The sequence below is a fragment of the Somniosus microcephalus genome, chromosome 6 (genome assembly GCF_052327205.1).
Source record: "Somniosus microcephalus isolate GS21.2 chromosome 6, FLI_Smic_1.0, whole genome shotgun sequence".
NCBI classification, from domain to species: domain Eukaryota; kingdom Metazoa; phylum Chordata; class Chondrichthyes; order Squaliformes; family Somniosidae; genus Somniosus; species Somniosus microcephalus.
In genome coordinates, this window is record NC_140992.1 from 244,338,997 (window position 1) to 244,348,282 (window position 9,286).

Sequence of the window (9,286 nt, forward strand, 5' to 3'; positions counted from 1 at the left end):
TACCGAGTGCAGTGTGAGTATCCCGGGGAGGAGGCCCGGCCATGCCATACTGGTACCCCGGAGATCGGGAAGGCAGGCAGGTACCGAGTCCCCGGCGGCCGCTACCAAGACGGGAGCGGGAGGCGCTGTAACGGAGCGGCGATCGGGAGAGGGGTCGGCGGTGGGCGCTTCTGGCCGTCACTGAAAATGGCTGGGGAGCGGGGTCTGCGCCTTCTTAAAAATCCTATTTTCCCCACCCACCGGACTAATTTTTATTTTAACTCGGAGGCGCAGCTACAAATTGGGAGCGGGGAGAGCATATGACGGCAGGGAATCGTTAACCCAGTGCTCCGAAGGAAGGGAGAGAGGGGCATGGGGGAAAGCCATGGGCCAGCGCACCCTGTACGGGACGGTAAAGGCACGAAAATTCAAGGTGGGGGGAATGCCGTGCGAGTGAGTGTACAGACAGATAGAGCGTGAGAGAGGAGGTAAAAGCGAATAAGGCACTCAAGACAGGGACCCAGCTAACGTGGGAAATGTACAGTGTGTGAGAGCATTTCAGTGACTAAAAAAAGTACTCTTAATCAGAGCTGTCAGCAGCAGAAAAATATTGGGAATTAAATTTTTGATTAAAAAAAATACCGTTAAACATACTGCAACCCCGTTTTAGCATTCTTAGATGCATCAAAATAGAGCACATCCGGAAAAGCCAAACATTCGTGAGATGGACCAATCTGCATAGCTTTAATGCTATTTTCCCTAAATTGTAGATTTTCCACAGTATAGTGCGCAACACTGCTGTATTATCTGCATGCGTTTTTAAAACTAAATTAAAATTAATGTTATGCTACAATTTTTTTCTTTGCAAATGGAGACGCTAAAGAGACATTGACAGATGGCCAGATAGATAAGAAGTGACAGAGACAGATGGGAGAAGAAGGGAATAGAACAGAAAACAAAAGGTAGATAGTATATATCAGAATAAAGGAAATAAGAATAAGGTTAGACATATTTAATTTTGTTTCCTATTAATTTTATTGTAGTTTTTATAAATGTTTTATTAAGCAAACACTAGTCTTTGAGACCCACTAAAATTAATCAATTCCTGTCCAGCATTCCCTCTTGGTTTTGAAATGTCAATATGTTTGATTTAGTCTATTACTTCCAAAATAGTGCATTGTATAGAGATGTTTTCCCTGTAAACAAAGCACATATCTCAGAATTAATTCTGGCAGCAAATCCTGATTTTATAAGTTTGTTCTAGTTTCATTTTGTGAAACATCTTTTGCTGTTATGTGATGTGGAGCTGCATGTGTAAACTTAGCTGTAATAGTGGCAATAACAGAAGATATAAACTCTAGTAACTAACTGGAAAACTCACTGGAAAACTCAAAGGATTATCTATATATTTCAGTGTAGTGTAATAATCAATGTTGGAAATTTATAAACTTTATTTGTATGGACAAAAAAATAACACTAGTGATGTGAACTCCAGTAAGTCTGCAAGCTCAGATAATATATATTACAGAGAGTAAACAATGGCTGCGTGTGTTTAAAATCATAATGTGAGTAGCCATTGTTTAGTTTGTAACAATCATTGTTGGAAATTTATAAACATTATTTGTACAAACAAGAAATGCACAGAGATAACTCCAGTGATGTGATGTTGAGCAATGTGGTAGAAGTTTGGTAATGTCCATATGATTTAACAAATGATAGGTTTCAGTGTGAGCTAGGCTTGTCCGAGATGGTACTGGAGGTTTAACATACTCCCTCCTGAAGGAGGAAACATTTGCATTAATCTTGGGTACCTCTCACACTCTACCTACCCCTTTGCCTACTAGTTTAGAGGAATATATCAAAGCAGCTCATTCATTTGCATTCATGAAGCTGAAATTAGGGGATATAGCTCTGAAAACAATAGGTAAATTGAGCTGTAATGGGCCAATTGGTTTTATCTACTAAGACTACTTGCGTTCACCTCTGCAACATTACCTGCCTTTGGACAGGTTGGGTGATTGGGCAGAAACATGGCAAATGCACTATAATGTGGATAAATGTGAGGTTATCCACTTTGGTGGCAAAAACAGGAAGGCAGATTATTATTTGAATGGCAATAGATTGGGAGAAGGGGAAGTGCAAAGAGACCTGGGTGTTCTTGTGCACCAGTCGCTGAAGGTAAGCATGCAGGTGCAGCAGGCGGTTAAGAAGGCAAATGGTATGTTGGCCTTCGTAGCAAGAGGGTTTGAGTACAGGAACAAGGATGTCTTGCTACAGTTGTACAGGGCCTTGGTGAGACCGCACCTTGAGTATTGTGTGCAGTTTTGGTTGCCTTACCTGAGGAAGGACGTTCTTGCCATGGAAGGAGTGCAGCGAAGATTCACCAGGCTGATACCTGGGATGGCAGGAATGACGTATGAGGAGAGATTGTGTCGATTGGGCTTATACTCACTGGAGTTTAGAAGATTGAGAGGGGATCTCATCGAAACCTATAAAATTCTGTCAGGCCTGGACAGACTAGATGCAGGAAGGATGTTTCTGATGGCCGGGGAGTCCAGAACCAGGGGTCATAGTCTAAGGATAAGGGGTAAGCCATTTAGGACTGAAATGAGGAGGAATTTCTTCACCCAGAGAGTGGTGAACCTGTAGAATTCTCTGCCACAGAGGGTGGTGGAGGCCAATTCATTAAATATATTCAAGAAAGAGTTGGATATATTTCTTAAGGCTAAAGGGATCAAGGGATATGGGGAGAAGGCAGAAACAGGGTACTGAATTTGGATGATCAGCCATGATCTCAATGAATGGCGGAGCAGGCTCGAAGGGCCGAATGGCCTACTCCTGCTCCTATCTTCTATGTTTCTATGTTGCCCAACTGCCACCAAAACCCGCATCTATACCATCACCATCCCTAGACTCCTCCTGCAACACACTCCTTGCCGGCATTCTGATTTCCACCCTCCCTTAACTCTAAATAGTCTACATCTCTCTCATCAACTTTGTGTCTCGCCCCAGCCCCATTTGCCCATTGTCCCCGAGTCCATCCTTGCTAACTTACATTGGCTCCTGGTTCCTCTAATGGGTTAAATGTTTATTTATCTAGTCTACAGATCCCACCTACCCTGTCTCTGCAACCTTCTCCAACGTTGTATCACCCCCTGTATCCTCTTGCTTGCTGACTCTGGTCTCCTGTGCATACTTCCATTTCCACTTTGTGGTAGGGTCTTCAGTTGCCTCAAATCTACTGTGTAACTCCCTTCCCAAACCTCTCCCCCTCCCAAACATCATTTAAAAGCCGTCTCAAAATACATCTCTTTGACTAAGCTTTCCTGCAAAGATTTGGTGAGCCTGCGCATTTTCTCCTCTGTGAAGTATCTTGGAATGGTGTTTTGGCAATGTTCCTTATGTTAACAACTGTATTTGATGAAAGTGTATATAACTTTTGTGTGGCCGAAGACTGGTAGCAAGAAAAGAAAATGAAGATAAACCAGGATAATAATCATGACCGTACAGATACAATAGGACAGATGGAAATGATAAGAGATCTGGATTCCTCAGCCTCAGGCTAAGGTTGTACTGACGGAATCTTTCTACTTCAGCATTCTTTAAAGCTGATTTTATGTTATGGAAGTCCGTGCTAGTTCCAACAGCTCCTAATGTGTAGATCTTGTGTAGCTGATGGCAACCCTAAAATAACCATCCGAACTCTCAAAGGCCAGATCCTCATGATGCAATGGGAAGACCTAGGCAAGAAACAGATATTCCCAGCCACAGGCTTTAGCTAATCCAGCAAGTTTACTTTGGCGATGCGACCGAACGTTGAGAACTGGTTATGTTAGCATAGTGATTTAACCCAGCGCAAAAGAATATGCCGCAGCAAGCATAGTGGAAGATCAGAAGCCAATGAATAGTTAAGCACTCACTTTGCTTGTTTTCTGTAGGAACTTCAACCTAATTTATTTGTTTATTTTTATATCCAGCAGCAAATTACTAAAAGATATAAACAGGAAAAAATATTGGCATAAGAACAAAGATTATAGGAAAATAACAGTTCTTCTATAACTCTTGTATTGTGTCACGAGGATCTGTGGGTGCTGCGGACTTCAAGAAGAGTACTCCACTTTACCCCCAGTTGACATCAGAAAGCGATTTCGGAAGCAATGCAGAAAACAGTCATCCCAAGAGGCAATTTCAGAGTGTTTCAGGGATTACCCTAGTTTTTTCGATTACAGTATCTAGCAGTGCGAGAAATAAGTATAAATAACATTTGCATTACATTAAACATAGAAACATAGAAGATAGGAGCAGGAGTAGGCCATTCGGCCCTTCGAGCCTGCTCCGCGTTTTAATGAGATCATGGCTGATCATCCAAATTCAGTACCCTGTCCCTGCTTTCTCCCCGTATCCCTTGATCCCCTTAGCCTTAAGAAATATATCTAACTCCTCCTTGAATATATTTAATGAATTGGCCTCAACTGCCTTCTGTGGTAGAGAATTCCACAGGTTCACCACTCTCTGGGTGAAGAAATTCCTCCTCATCTCAGTCCTACCCCTTATCCTTAGACTGTGACCCCTGGTTCTGGACTCCCCTGGTTCTGGACTCCCCTGCCATCGGGAACATCCTGCATCTAGTCTGTCTAGTCCTGTCAGAATTTTATAAGTTTCAATGAGATCCCCTCTCATTCTTCTAAACTCTAGCGAATATAAGCCTAATCGACCCAATCTCTCCTCATACGTCATTCCTGCCATCCCAGGTATCAGTCTGGTGAATCTTCGCTGCACTCCCTCCATGGCAAGAACATCCTTCCTCAGATAAGGTGACCAAAACTGCACACAATACTCAAGGTGCGGTCTCGCCAAGGCCCTGTACAACTGCAGCAAGACATCCTTGCTCCTGTACTCTAATCCTCTCGCTATGAAGGCCAACATACCATTTGCCTTCTTAACCGCCTACTGCACGCTTACCTTCAGCGACTGGTGCACAAGGACACCCAGGTCTCGTTGCACTTCCCCTTTTCCCAATCTATTGCCGTTCAGATAATCTGCCTTCCTGTTTTTGCCACCAAAGCGGATAACCTCGCATTTATCCACATTATACTGCATCTGCCCAATCACCCAACCTGTCCAAATCATACTAGAGTTTCTCTGCTTCCTCCTCACAGTACACACGCCCACCCAGCTTTGTGTCGTTTGCAAACTTGGAGATATTACATCTAGTTCCCTCGTCTAGATAATTAATATATATATTGTGTATAGCTGGGGTCCTAGCACCGATCCCTGTGGTACCCCACTAGTCACTGCCTGCCTCTCGGAAAAAGACCCGTTTATTCCCACTCTCTGCTTCCTGTCTGCCAACCAGTTCTCTATCCAAGTCAGTACCTTACCCCCAATCCCATGTGCTTTAATTTTGTACGCTAATCTCTTATGCGGGACCTTATCGAAAGCCTTCTGAAAGTCCAAATACACCACATCCACTGGTTCTCCCTTATCTATTCTACCAGTTACATCCTCAAAAAATTCCAGTAGATTAGTCAAGCATGATTTACCTTTTGTAAATCCATGTTAACTGTCTGATTCTGTCACTGTTTTCCAAGTGCTCTGCTATTACATCTTCTATAATGGACTCTAGCATTTTCCCCACTACCGATGTCAGACTTACCGGTCTATAATTCCCCGTTTTCGCTCTACCACCTTTTTTAAATAGTGGGGTAACATTAGTTACTCTCCAATCCATGGGAACTGTTCGAGTCAATAGAATTTTGGAAGATGACCAGCAATGCATCTACTATTTCTAGGGCCGCTTCCTTAAGTACTCTAGGATGTAGATTATCAGGCCCTGGGGATTTATCGGCCTTCAATCCTGTCAATTTCCCTAACACCATTTCCCTACAAATACTGATTTCATTCAGTTCCTCCCTCTCATTAGACTCTATGTTCCCGACATCTCTGGGAGGTTATTTGTGTCCTCCTTTGTGAAGACAGAACCAAAGTGTGTATGTAATTGGTCATCCATTTCTTTGTTCCCCATTATAAATTCCCCTGATTCTGACTGCAAGGGACATATGCTTGACTTCACCAATCTTTTTCTCTTCACATATCTATAGAAGCTTTTACAGTCAGTTTTTATGTTCCCTGCAAGCTTACTCTCATAATCTATTTTCCCCCTCTTAATTAATCCCTTTGTCCTCCTTTGCTGAATCCTAAACAGCTCCCAATCCTCAGGTTTGCTGCTTTTTCTGGCCAATTTATATGTCCTCTCCTTGGATCTTATGCTATCCCTAATTTCCCTTGTTAGCCACGGTTGAGCCAGTTTTTTTGTTTTATTTTTATGCCAGAGGGATGAAACCGTCAAAAAATGTGGGCTCTGCTTTGATCAATCTAATGAAAATTTAGAATTCAGATAGCAACTGTATTATAATGCCTCTTAAATGCGTTCCTGTTATAATTCCTGTATACTCAGCCCGAAAGTGCCATTCTGCAACAATCTAAGTGGTGGTGGCAATCAGTGTCTTTCATTCAGCAAATGCGTTCTCACTATTAATTTTAATGGGGTGGATAATTAGCTGTTAAACTGTTTAGGTGAAGGAAACAGCAGAGTGGCGCAAAAGTCTCGGGAAATTATGGAGTGGAGTATCTGAAAGATGGCGACTCTGACAATGCAGCACTACCTCAGTATTACACTGAAGTGTCAGCCTAGTTTATGAACTCCAATCAATAATATGAACCCACAGCTCTTGACTCATGGTGCCTTCTACAGGGATGATTGTACATTTCAACCAGAGATAAGGAAGCAAAGGAATACTATACATTTATCAAAAAAGTTCCAATTTTTGATCAGGTTTGATGTGTGGAAAAATGGATGCTTGAAATAACATCTCTTTAAAACAATTGTTAACAGTTTAAAAAATCTGATTTGGATAGCTAGTAAAGTTTTGGCCTGGCAGCCAAAATATTTCGGTTGAGTTATGAGCACCTGAAAATATAAGTTTAGAGCTCTTTTTCAAACTTTACGATTAAGATTAAGTGCACTGTTTTTCTAATTAAGTTTGTATGCTTTGTGTGACTAAATGCCAAATGTTGCTTAACTTCTATTGAAGCCTCTTTAATTGATTGTAGGTGATGTGGTTCTGTTTAATGCAAAGAATGCTTACTTGCACCTTTACAATTGTGAATGCTATATATTAACTGTTCATTTGTCTGTGGCACTGGAGTCCGATCATGTCTTGCTATAAACTGCTATCGTAAAATTGGAATGTTCTAAATTTCATTTTATGTTGCATGTATTTTGTGCAAACCCTGAATTGATTGATCAATGAATTAATTCCAGATTGCTGCCAAGGTAATAGTGGGCTCAAACAAGGTGCCACCAGGCATTTGCTTGATATTGATCAGTTGGTTCTTTGATGTATCTGGTGACCCTGGATAGATGCTTCAATGAAGCTGAAAATTCTGCGACACTCGAGAGGAGTATGCTGTACTATGATACTGTTACTATTTATCCCATGGGTCGGTGTCTGTAATACTATGCTGTTTGGGCAACGGCATTGGAATCGTTTTGTCTCTTCTAAGCAGATTTATGAGAAGGAGGAAGTCTTGATGCATATTGGAAACATATCTGTTGGAAGTTATCTGGCCACTTGCTCTTCTGTAAAGGCCAACGGAAAAGAAACGCTTGCCATTAGAAAATAACGTTTCTCAGAAAAAGGTCTCAAAGCACAACACAAAGTGAATTACTTCGAAATCTATTGACTTTAGTTCTATCGACAAATTAAAGTAATTTTGCATAAAGCAAGATCCCACAAACAGCAATAAAATTCATGATTAGTTGATTTTTTTTTTATTGCAGAAGGGATGCTCTTTGAATGGTGATATGTGATCTTTAACATCTCCAGGAACAGGCAGGCAGGACCACAGATTAACATCGCATCTGAAAGACACACCTCTAATAATGCAGTACTCCCTCATATCAGTCCTGGAATGGGTCTTGAATTCGCAGCCTTCTGACTCTGAGGCGAGTGCTGTCAACTGAGTGAAGCTGACATTTTTGTAGTAACGTTTCCCTACTCGGAGCAAAATTGGGTTTGATTAGTGCTTTGGGATGTTCTTCTATGTTAAAGGTGCTACATAAATGCAAGTTGTTGATTAATAACCAACCATTGTGATTTATATAAAATGAAAGGTATGTCATTTTAAAAGAGTAGCTGGACCCTTTTTGAACCAAGCTCTTCTAGTGGAGACATATACTTTCCAAACAATAAAAGCTTCTCATTTTAGCTGTAAAATGTTGATTGGAGTATTTAGCTTGTAAGTACAGAAATAACTGGATGAGTCTGAATGGAAAAATGACTTAATACTGATGCTTTATAGAAAAAGTGGACAGGATAGTGTTTGCTTCTAGTATATATTATAGAAAGTATAGATTAATAAAATCTTCAAAAAAGTTCAATTTTAAAATTAACCTTACATAGGGAAACTATTTTACATTAAAAAAAAAGCCCACAGTTAATTTTACAGAAACTGAATTTCTAGATACACACACCTTGGACCTTGATCCTGGATGCTGAAATAGGTGCAGTAGATTTCTATTTTTTTTTGGTTTGGTCATGTATATTTTGATCCTGTAACTGCTTGTTATGTCAATCTTCCTTCGAGTCACACCATCCCCCAAAATAGATTTGTGAAAGAAAAGGTTCTCAACCCTGTTTTATTTTTTCTAATGTCTGCATTTCAGCCATGAGCAGGAGCAATTCAGTGCTGTTCAGTTCAGGGTATAGATTATCTCGTGACTTGGTGACAATTTTGTTTGATAACGCTCCTGTGAAGCGCCTTGGGACGTTTTACTACATTAAAGTTGCTATATAAATGCATGTTGTTGTGATATCCTTGTGTTTCTGATTTATTTCCCATCACCTAATATAGAGGCATTGGTGACAACTGTAGTAGTACCTCCAGTCCATGTAATGCAATTAATGTCAAATTAGAACCAAGTGGGATAAAGATATCGCCTTAATTTACTGAAATTAACATATCAAAGCCTTTCAATAGTGACAAAACGCAGACCTGTATTATTTTAATCTATGGACAATAACATACCATACGCTGTTGAAAGTACAGTTGTATTGTCCAGAAATTTGTCAGCTAGTAGGCTTTAAATGGATTATTGTACTGTAAGTGATTCTATAAGTGTTGAAATATTTTAGATATGAGGAATGCAAGTACTTAATTACTGATGCTGCTCAGTGCCCAGCTGTCATCCTGATTTTTTTTTTTAAATGTGAAGAATTCCAGGCTTGATCCTACATCATAACAT